We start from the raw sequence: 8,688 nt of genomic DNA on the forward strand, positions 1-8,688 counted from the left end.
CCCTAACATGGAATATATCATTCCTGGTTTGATGAAATATTCATTTAAACCACCCACTATCTTCCCTTAAAAAAATCCTATGCTGTTTACTGCTTCAACCTCTGCAAATTGCTCATTCCTTAATGTATGTTAATCCAAAAAGCTTTCCTTTAACAGCAGCTTACAATAAAAAAAAATTCTTTATACAACCTAAAGTAAATAGAAATCAAATAAAACATATCAACTATTAATACCCTCTGTCTATATTAAATATATCAAGGTTGGGATTAACTATTAAAAAATATGTATGCTTCTCTCTCTCTCTCTCTCTGTATATATATATATATATATATATATATATATATATATATATATATATATATTCACAAACATAACAATCCAGCACAGCTGTTGTTTCAATAGCGAGTAGAACAGCTTATAAAAAAGTAGCTCAGTATTCTGTTACAAGTTCCATTACAAATTCCACTTAGGAAATAAGGTCAATCAAGACAAAGTCATAGCAGTCATCCAAAATAACAACCAGCCTACATCACTTAGTGTGCAACATGAATATAACACAACTGATTTTTTATTCACACAAAATATATTAGGCTTTTTAAGCTGAGAAGGTCCTACACCCTTGATTTTATCTATACCAACAAAAATAAAATGTGTCCCATCATGATGATGTTTGTAAATGCATATTTAGTTTTCCATGCACTGCTGCTTGTTTAAATACCTATGGGTCCATGCACCATTTATTTGTGGAATTGTACATTATGAGTGCTGGGCTGAGGGTATTTTCATTTGAAATGAATTATGGTGATGATACTTGGTGTATATGACATTAAGAATTGCAGTAATGCAAAATTTGCAGTCATTTTTAGATACTTTAGCTTCTGACAAGACAGATGTTTTCTTGTTAAATACAGGGTATCAAACAATAAGGAAGGATGATGATAATATTGGATTGATATGGAGAAATGTTTTAAGCACTTGAGTGACTGTTATAAAAAAGTGAGGAGTTATGTGTGGTGTATTTAGTTGCTAAAGGCCTACCTACATGCTGATATAGCGCCAAAAGGTTTACGTTTATATGTGAAGCCAGGTGTTGGTTTGGATGATGTTGTCTTTATTAAAAAATGGCATGATGTGTAAACAATAGCATCTAAGATGTTTTTAGAGCTGCTTGTTGAGTATTATGAAAAGAATTTGGAAACACTAACAAATCTGCTTGATAATGGCTATGATGACATCCAACAGTTTTCATGTTGGGATAATTTTACCGACAGAAATAATAATTTTCTACAGGAAATAAGTGAGTTTGAAAATGATTTACAAGCGTAAAAGTTAAAAAAAAATGTAACAGGGATATAAATGACTACCATAATGATCTGACGTATACTTGGAAATACAAGAAGCGTTCAGTTTGTTTTCCTGATAATAAAAAGAACAGAGGGACAAATATGACAAGAAAAAGGATTTGCTCTATCCTGAAGAGACCTAGTGGAAATGTTACTGATGGAGAATCAAGCACGTCAGAGTTTTCTTCCAATATAACTGGCACAGATGCAGACATTTTGGAAGGCTGTGATAGTTTCTCACCATTACAGAAGCATTCTAGAGGTCCTAGGAGGGAGGAAGCATAAGCAGAGTCAGTGTGGAAGGAATGTTCAGACAGTTGATGTGAACCTGAATGATTTTGAGTGAAACGAATACTGCATGCGAGGAAGACAACTTGACAGTAAATCTGATGTCTTGTTGCTTTTTCTAAAGAAGAAATTGGTTTGTTAAATAAAGGGCTGAATTATATACCTTCTTTTTTGTATCTCATGCCTCAATGGTGTCTAATGTAAAAAACTCTTGTCAGAACTTGAATTTGAAATTCTATTACAGTAACAGACCTGAAGCTGTCAATAACCCAGTTTTTAAATTTAGAAAATCAACATTTCAACCTCCATATCACCCTGCTGTACAAATGCTCGAAGATCTTGTGGTACGTGAACTACATGTAAGTCAAAATGATATTTTTTTTAAATTTTGGCAATAATTTAAAGTTTGAACAGAGACAAGCTTTAAATAATTTACATAAAAATTATGACTTGGTGATAGTTAAAGCTGATAAGGGAGGTGGTATTGTATTATGGGACTCTACTAACTATGATAATGAAGTTTTGAGAAAGCTAAATTATGGTATTTCATATGTAAAGTTACCATTTAATCTGATTTCAGGCTTTAAAACTGTAATTGACAAATTTTTAGATGACGCTGTTCTAAAATGTATGATTACTGATGCAATATGTGAACAATTGAAGGTTGGTGATCCTGAATCATCTGCATTTTATATCTTACCTAAAATACATAAGACCATAATTAATCCCCCGGGTAGACCGATTGTATCCAATAGAGGGTTCTTGACTGAACCATTGTCTGTTTATTTGGAAATTTAATTAAAACCATTGTTGTCCTTCATTAGAGACAGAATCAAGGACACCAATGAATTCCTAAAATTGATGGATTATGTTCAAATAACTTTACATTCTTTTATGAGTACATTAGATGTTCAGTCATTATACAATAGTATACCACAAGAGGGGGGTCTTATGGCTGTGAAATATTGGTTGAAGATATCCAGATTGTATAATAATGAACAGATTGAATTCCTATTACAATCATAGGGACTAATATTGGAACATAATGCCTTTTATTATAAAAATTATTGGTATTTACAGATCAAAGGAACAGCTATGTGCATAAATTTTGTGCCAATATACGGTGATTTATTTATGGGATTTTTGGAGATTAGTTTGATTTATGATGATTCTAATCATTTAAAAAGTTTATCAGTATGTGGTGTATTTATTTGGATGACTGTTGGTGTATATGGGAAGGTTCTGTTGAAACCTAGAAGGAATTTGTTGAGTATTTAAACAACAATCAATTTGGTATTAAATTTACTGGGAAGATTCAATCATTAAACACAGAATTCTTGGATGTTAACATTACTAAATTGATTGATGGTACCATGGCTATGAGCCTGTTTCAGAAACATTTTTCCAACAACTCTGCACTGGAAGCCAGCAGTTGCCATCCTACACACATTAAGAAGAAGATACCTAAGGCAAAATGTTTGAGGCCCAGACGTTTATGTAATATCAAGAATGCTTTTGAAGAAGAAGCATGTAAAATGAAAATAGATTTTTGAAGATGCAAATGTGGTTTCTATAGCTCATAGTTTTAGTTCAAGACAAGATAGGAAAGATTTATTTGTATCGAATGATTGTGATGATGCGGATATTAATACTACTCAAACATTTAGATTCATTACTACTTATGGAACTAACACATTTAAAATAAAGGATGTGTTAAATAAGTATTGGCCAGTTTTGAAGTCTGATCCCTATTTCAAACAGATATTGGATGACTGTTGTCATTTTGGTTATAGGAGGGGAAGAATATTGGTGAATATTTTAATAAATATAAGAAAAGTTCCTTTATGAATAAGAATATTTCAACTGAATCACTTAGAGGTAGTACATTTTGTGGGAATTGTAACTACTGTAAAGTGGTATCTAGATCACATTCATTCACATCAGTCAATACCATATAAGTTTTTGATATTAGGGTATTGATTACATGTAATACTGGTTGGATTATTTATATGGCCATATGTAGATGTTCGTTTTATGTAGGTCAAATGTCTAGACCCTGTGAATATAGAATAGCACTACACATCATTGACATTAATTGTAAAAGATGTAGAAGTGCATTATACAAACATCAGTTAGAACATGCTGGGGCTCATTTTATTTTTGTTGTTATAGATAAAATCAAGGGTGAAGGACTTTCTCAGCTTAAACAACATAAAATATTGGATCAGAAAGAGAGACTGTAGATAATCAATTTGGGACCATTATACAAACCAGGGTTGAATGACAGTTGTTAATTTGAGTTAGGCTTCAATATTTGTTATTTATTTTAAGAAATATATTTTTTGGGTGAATAAATAATTAATTGTGTTATATTCATGTTGCACACTATTGATGTATTGAATGTGGTCACTTTAAATGGTCCTTATTCAAATGATTTAAATGAAGTGCTGAAATAGCTTCCTGTTGAATATTGAGAACTGATGACACCTATATGGTGAAATCGGTTTGCAAGTGATGGAGGCTGGTTGTTATTTTGGATGACTGGTACAACTTTATCTTGATTGCCCTTATTTCCTAAGTAGAATTTGTAATGGAACTTGCAATGGAATTAAAATGGAAGTGAGTTACTATACTGAGCCACTTTTTATATGCTGTTCTACTTGCTGTTGAAACAACAGCTGTGCTGGGTTGTTATGTTTGTGAATGGATATTTAGTTTTTCATGCACTGCTGCTTGTTTAAATACCTATGGGTCTGTGCACCATTTATTTGTGGAAGTATATATATATATATATATATATATATATATATATATATATATATATATATATATATATATACATATATAATAGATGTATACATTAATCAACGTACTCTATCTACTAATATTTAATCAACCAGTTTATACTAATTCAATAATTAAAGTTCTTGTTATAAGTTTGATATCTTGAAGAAGCACACTACATATGTCCAAAAAACAATATGAATCTGAATATGTCTAAAGCTTCTACCCATTAACAAGTTACATTATATTTATTTCCTACTGAGTTAATGATGTTACGATACAATTGACTTAAATCAATCATATTAGTATTATTGTTCTTTGAAGGTAAAGTCCATTTAATATTTAACTTATTGTATTAAACATTTTAGGGGTTTATAATTTATATTATAATGTATCTTTATGAGATTTCCATTTGTTCACAACCCCTCCCCTTAATATTCATATCTATTATATTTAAAGTTGTGCAGCATAAATTAACTGAACAGTATTTCAAAAGAACAGTCCACACAAATCATAAGAAGAATACATGACTAATAAAATATAGTCATACATATAAAAACAGTTTGCATTTAACTTCTGAATTTAGATATAGTCAGTGGTAGTTGCTGGAATAATTCAACCTTAACTACCTTTTCCAATAAATAATTTAAATACTGTATTAAAATATATTCATTTACTTTATGTTATATCACACTATATACTTCATTTTTTGCGAAAATAATTCAAATCACTTGTTCATATTACCCTATAAAGTTGGTATTAGTTAATATATACAAGATGTATATCTATTTAGTATTTTCCTAACCACAGGCAATGTTATGAACTTTCAATTATTCTATTATTATCTATATGCATTTAAATATACTGTCAAAAGCTATACATTTTAAATGCCTTTGCATGTGCCTTGCACTAGATTTCATGAATATAATTTCCTTTTACCAAAAGAACAATGTTAAATTAAACTATATATGTTTAAGCAAAACTGCAGTTAGTTGCTCTTAGCCAAGAAATATTCTCTCTGCATAAAAAAGTATGCATCTTTGAGTTTAATTGTAAATTGCCCTTTAAATAGCTTACTTGCTTCTGCTTTTAATTTTTATTTATCCATTCTTATTGCCATTCGGTTTAGTACTACACAATATAAACACTCAATATTTTTTAACGTTTTTTAAAAAACTCTCTTTTTAATTTAACCATTGTATTTCTCACTATTAAAAATAAAAAGGTGTCATATATAATGTAGCTGCCTTGCTGTGTAACTGTATATCACCTTTCCATTATAATGTTTAATATTACAGCTGCTATTTAAAGTTCAAAGGTCATTCTCAGCTTCCCGGCACTGCCGCTTGTTCACACATCTTCTTCTATTGTCCTGAACAGCTCACAATTTCATTTAAAACCATTGAACAAGGTAAAAAAATGTATTTTTAAGCAGGAACTGTATTTAAATTTTATCTGAGGCGGTAAAACTGCTCACAACTGCTATTATGTGAGCAATACATTTAAAAATAGGAACAGCTATAAAACAACATTTGAACGTTGTTGTAACGTATAAAGTGGTTATCAAACAGGACTATATTGTGTAAAATAAGTTCAAAATTAAATTTTTCTTACAAGAACATTCTACTTATAAAGTTTAAGTAATTTGTCAAAACAAACACATCAATCCAACATTTGACTCAAACATTATTATACATTATATATTTAATTTATTTATGTTTGAAACAACATTTATCCTTACCTTTGCCATTTTTCTTTATTCAGAGACACTTCAATGTATTAATATCAATATGAGTATATATATTTTTTGTTTTTAATATATATTAGAGTACTATGTTTCATAGAAGGGTTTAGTATAATATTATTAAACTAAGAAGACAGGCATTGCTATATTAGATCTACATTTTACTAATAAGCATATTGTTTCATTAATATAGTAAGATAAAAGGGAAAGTTTTACCTTTTAAATTCTAGTGTTCTTTTACAACAGCTGAAACAATGCATTTGTTACACAGTACAGCATGTTTATAAAAAATACAACTCAAAAGAAAGAGAGAAATGGCTTTATTACTTTCCTTTAAATTTCTTGCTGGTATTTCCTTTTGTTGTCCATCCATTTTTACTGCATTTCTTTTAAGGCTCACTGATGACCACAACCACATCATACACTTAAATAGCAACCACTTCATTCTTATTGGTCAATTACAGACTATCATTCAAACCTGGTGGGAACAACTCACCTAGCCAAATAATCCAATTTTTTTTCATTTTGATCTAATAATTTATGACACCCTCCTTTATTATTTTACCTTAAACCAATTTTGTCAATAACAGTAAAGTAAAATATAACTGTCTGATGTGTCAATGTATATTTATATAGAGCATTTGTTGTTTTTTTTTTACATCTATCACTACAGTGTTCAGTTATTTTAAACTTTAAAGGAGGGGAACTTTGTCCAATATAAAAAGCTGAATAAATACAGATAGCTGAATATATTACCCGATCTGCATTACAATTTCCAAACACCTTAATTTCAAAAACCCTTGGGGTATTTAATGTTGTAAATTGCTCAGTTTTCCTTAAATACTTGCAATTACTACAATGACCACAAGGTTGACTGCTCTTTAACAGATGTCACCCCAATGAGTGTTGCCCCAAAACCGAGCCTGTTTCATTACTCTTTTTATAATGGTTATACCATCCTCCTACGGTTTTCCCACGTCTGAATGAAAATAAACATTTGGCAGGTAAAATATTACTTAAATTCTCATCTAAAAATAAAATATGGCAATAGTTCTGCACCAAATTCAAAAACGATTTTGTATTACTTATAAAATTAGTAATAAATCTTGCTAGACACTTTGATCTCTTTTTGGTTTTGTATTTCAACAGCTGCTTTCCATCCACATTCTGTGTTGAATTAAACATTTGCTTCACTTCAGAATACTTATGAGTAAAATAAGTATTAAATCTCCAAATAATATCCTCAGCTTACTTCTTATATTCCACATCAGATGAACAGATTTGCTTCATCTGCAGAAACTGAGCAGCTTTGGGTATATTTCTGACAACTTGTGGGGATGGCAACTTTTTTCCTTCAGTTTAGTGTTTACTTGAGGTAACTTCCTAAAAACACTACTACTAAGTGTCCCATCTGATTCTACCTGAATTGTTACATCAAGGAAGGTAATTTTCTTATGGTCATGATGTACCATAAAGTTTATATACCATTTACTATTATTCAAATATTGTACAAATTTCAATAAATATGTGACATCTAACCTCCAAGCCAACCAACAGTCATCCAAATACCTTCTCCTGATATCCATAGCCTCTAGGTAGATATTGTGGGAATCATCATAAATTAACTGTTCCTCAACAAAACCCATAAAGAGATCAGCATAGATAGGTGAAAAAGATGTACCCATAGCCATGCCACTGTGTTGCAAATAGCAGTCCTTCTTAAAATAAAAAAAAACATTATTTGTTTCCACATGCTGTGTAAGGCATACCAAAAGGGTATTGAAACCAGGGATCTATATATATTCATATATATATATATATATATATATATATATATATATATATATATATATATATATATATATACATATATATATATATATATATATATATATATATATATATATATTGGAGCTCTGTCTAACCAAAACTCAAGTGCCATTAAACCTACCCAATGTGGGATGCTAGTATATAGTGTGTTAACATCCAAAGTGCTCAACAGCCAACCTGAGTCCATTTGCATCTCTGCAATCTCCATCAAGAACCCTGTAATGTCTTGAAGTCTAGATCTCAATAACCCCAATCATGGTTTTAGAAAATAGGATAAGACTTCAGATAATGGCTCTGCAAGTGAACCATTCCCTTCCACAATGGATCTGCCAGGCAGACATTCAGCATTTTTATGAATTTTAGGCAATATATATAGAATATTGTCTAATAGTATCATGTACTGTTAGCTGGTATAAAACTTCCTTGGTAATTATATCATCTAATGTCAGTCTCAAAAAATATCAATTTCCTTTTTAAATTTGTTAGTCGGATCCAAGTACATTTTTGTGCTAGAACATATGATCAAACAATTGAGATGTCACCTCAGAAAAATACATGTCCCAGTGCCATACCACTACCTGTCCACCTTTATTGGTTTATTAATGACAATCTGCTTATTTTCAGCCAACGTTTTAAGTTCTGACCATTCTGTTTTTTTAATATTCCAATAATGAATTTTAGAAAAATCATTATACTTAT

Source organism: Protopterus annectens, chromosome 2.part2, assembly GCF_019279795.1.
Source record: "Protopterus annectens isolate FY-2018-M chromosome 2.part2, PAN1.0, whole genome shotgun sequence".
NCBI lineage: Eukaryota > Metazoa > Chordata > Ceratodontiformes > Protopteridae > Protopterus > Protopterus annectens.